This window comes from Etheostoma spectabile, chromosome 13 (genome assembly GCF_008692095.1).
Source record: "Etheostoma spectabile isolate EspeVRDwgs_2016 chromosome 13, UIUC_Espe_1.0, whole genome shotgun sequence".
NCBI lineage: Eukaryota > Metazoa > Chordata > Actinopteri > Perciformes > Percidae > Etheostoma > Etheostoma spectabile.
Genome location: NC_045745.1, coordinates 22868813 through 22872703, shown reverse-complemented (window position 1 = coordinate 22872703; position 3891 = coordinate 22868813).

Genomic DNA, 3891 nt, shown 5'->3' with positions numbered 1-3891 from the left:
ACACAAACAATGTTTTCAATGCTTGCGTTAATGTGTAGAGCCCCTGGTGATACTTCAAGCAAAGTTTCATGTTATGTCGAGCCTTCTAAGTGTTTTAAAAATAGTGATTTTGATGCTATTATAGAAATGCCCCTAGCTCTCCCATTCAAAAGGCCATTTGACCGAAAAACGATAATACAGTCATTCTTATAAGTGGGGCTTCCGTCCTAATTCAATTCAATTTCAATTCAATTTTATTTATAGTATCAATTCATAACAAGAATTATCTCAAGACACTTTACAGATAGACCACACTCCGGAATTTACAAGGACCCAACAGTTCTAGTTTCCTCCAGAGCAAGCAACAGTGCGACAGTGGCGAGGAAAAACTTCCTTTTAGGCAGAAACCTCGGTCAGACCCAGGCTCTTGGTAGGCGGTGTCTGACGGGCCGGTTGGGGTTAGAATGAAGAGTGGCAATAACAATAATGATGCTTTTAAATGAAAGTTTGACTTGGGTACATTCACAAAAAGACCTTAGGTTGCATTATGGCAAGAGTTACGCTTTAAATGCATTTTACTGTGAAGTTGTTCATCTCAGCACAACAGAAATAACATGCAATGTATAGGCTAAGATTCTCATAGGAAAGTGGCATGACTTGGAGAAATGTAGCACATGAGCCAGACAAGTGGGAGGCAAATGCCTGAATGCATGAGCCCTGATGAATGTACAAGGATTTAGCAACCAGTGCAGTATTTATTTTCCACGTTAACTCTCAGTTCTGTGCATTGTATTTCTATGATTCACTCATCTAGATTGACACCGACATGATGAGGTGTTGTCTGTTTCCATGTGTTTAACTCATCATCTGCTTCTTTCTTTTCTCTCATTGTTTAGATCCAGTGTTAGCAATCTGCTAGAATAGCATGTGGCAAAAGGCTTTAAGTGTGTTTTTCTCATACTTCCATGTGAATGTATCCGTCTGGCCTGTTTTTAATTTTTGAGGGGTAATTGCAGCAATCTTGATGTCTTTTTGTTATCAAAAGATGGCTTCTACCTCTGGTCTTTGTTCAACATTACCCTACAAATCGCCTCATGCTAAACTGGCACTGGTTCTGCAAAAAGCCACACATGCCATAAGCCTAACTCTAGCACAACATGTTCTTGAATAATCATGCTGTATCAGAAACATTTCTGTATTGGAAGACCTCCATTTGGAGTTCAGTTTGAAATGACTGCCAGTGACTGATTAGTGGAGCAATGGCAGAAAAGAAAGAGCTGTCTATGTATTTAAAGCAAATAATAAATTCCTACTGATCTCTTTTGACAAACTTTAGTCAGAGTTCATGTTTTTTTTTTAGAATCAAAACAAAGGCTTTAAGGGAAGAACTGAAAATAATTTTAAGTTTACCAGTGTTGCAGTTATCTTAGCTGTGAATGGTAACTTTGAGGAGCTGGAGTTAACGTCAACCATTTATGAGAGAGCTATTACTTAAGTGAGGGGAAGACTTGGCTTTGGGCAGAATCACAGCGGACCTTATGAGGACAGCGGGCCAGTAGACAGTGACCTACTTTTAGTATGGTCACCAACTGGCTTTCAAGAACAGCAAATATTCACCTGAAGGTAAAACTGAACAGGAGCATGTCATGCTGTACAGGCTAATACAGTATATTAGCATTATGATGATATATGCTTGGTTAAATCCTAGAGATAAAATCTAAAATACTGATTGATCCAACGAGACTGACAAAAGAAAAAGAGAAGACACAATAAAACAAAATTTGCAAACTAATGGTAAAAGGATATAATATACTATATACAGTATATGTAAAATACAATAAAGACGAGCATCTATTTGATGACTTATGATGAACATTACAGAATAACACCAAATAGATTATCTGCACTTTGAACCCCTGACTCGACAACATGTGTGCATCCTGAAAAATGTTTACCTCCAATACTCGCTTATTTTTATTCTTTACTAACTTACCAAGTGTCTAGGATAAAGCCGTGGTAAAAGTATTTTTTAATGACAAGATACAGTAAAGGTTAGCATTTAGAGGTATCGGAGAAACCTAAAATTGATAGTTATATTTTGTAACTCCAGATTCTATGGGAATAGGCGTAGCCCTCTAAGAGCTGTCGCTGGGTAACCCTTTCGTGCATGTGCAGTTGTGCACGGGCCTCTATTACGTCCGCAGTTACTATATATCACATATATACACTACCGTTCAAAAGTTTGGGGTCACATTGAAATGTCCTTATTTTGGAAGGAAAAGCACTGTACTTTCAATGAAGATAATTTAAACTAGTCTTAACTTTGAAGAAATACACTCTATACATTGCTAAGTGGTAAATGACTATTAGCTGCAAATGTCTGGTTTTTGGTGCAAAATCTCCATAGGTGTATGAGGCCCATTTCCAGCAACTATACTCCAGTGTTCTAATGGTACAATGTGTTTCCTCATTGGCTCAGAAGGCTAATTGATGATTAGAAAACCTTGTGCAATCATGTTCACACATCTGAAACAGTTTAGGTCGTTACAGAAGCTACAAAACTGACCTTCCTTTGAGCAGATTGAGTTTCTGGAGCATACATTTGTGGGGCAATAAACGCTCAAAATGGCCAGAAAAAAAGAACTTTCATCTGAAACTCGACAGTATTCTTGTCTTAGAAATGAAGGCTATTCCATGTGAGACATTGCTAAGAAATTGAAGATTTCCTACAACGGTGTGTACTACTCCCTTCAGAGGACAGCCACAACAGGCTCTAACCAGAGTAAAAAGAAGTGGGAGGCACGTTGCACAACTGAGCAAGAAGATAAGTACCTTAGAGTCTCTAGTTTGAGAAACAGACGCCTCACAGGTCCCCAACTGGCATCTTCATTAAATAGTACCCGCAAAACACCAGTGTCAACATCTACAGTGAAGAGGCGGCTGCGGGATTCTGGGTTCAGGGCAGAGTGGCAAAGAAAAAGCCATATCTGAGACTGGCCAATAAAAGAAAAAGATTAAGGTGAGCAAAAGAACACAGACATTGGACAGAGGAAGACTGGAAAAAAGTGTTGTGGACGGATGAATCCAAGTTTGAGGTGTTTGGATCACAAACAAGAACGTTTGTGAGACGCAGAACAAATGAAAAGATGCTGGAAGAATGCCTGACGCCATCTGTTAAGCATGGTGGAGGTAATATGATGGTCTGGGGTTGCTTTGGTGCTGGTAAGGTGGGAGATTTGTACAGGGTAAAAGGGATTCGGAATAAGGAAGGCTATCACTCCATTTTGCAACGCCATGCCATACCCAGTGGACAGCGCTTGATTGGAGCCAATTTCATCCTACAGCAGGACAATTACCCTAAACACACCTCCAAATTGTGCAAGAACTATTTAGAGCAGAAGCAGGCAGCTGGGATTCTATCGGTAATGGAGTGGCCAGGCAGTCACCAGATCTGAACCCCATTGAGCTGTTGTGGGAGCAGCTTGACCGTATGGTACGCAAGAAGTGCCCATCCAACCAATCCAACTTGTGGGAGCTGCTTCTGGAAGCGTGGGGTGACATTTCTCCAGATTACCTCAACAAATTAACAGCTAGAATGCCAAAGGCCTGCAATGCTGTAATTGCTGCAAATGGAGGATTCTTTGACGAAAGCAAAGTTTGATGTAAAAAAAATCTCATTTCAAATACAAATCATTATTTCTAACCTTGTCAATGTCTTGACTCTATTTCCTATTAATTTCACAACGTATGGTGGTGAATAAGTGGGACTTTTCAGGAAAACACAAAATTGTTTGGGTGACCCCAAACTTTTGAACGGTAGTGTATATATATATACTCATAGAATCTGGAGTTAGAATACGTAACTATCGTTCTAGTTTACCCACATTGCGCCCTGCCATGTGTTGTCTGTTG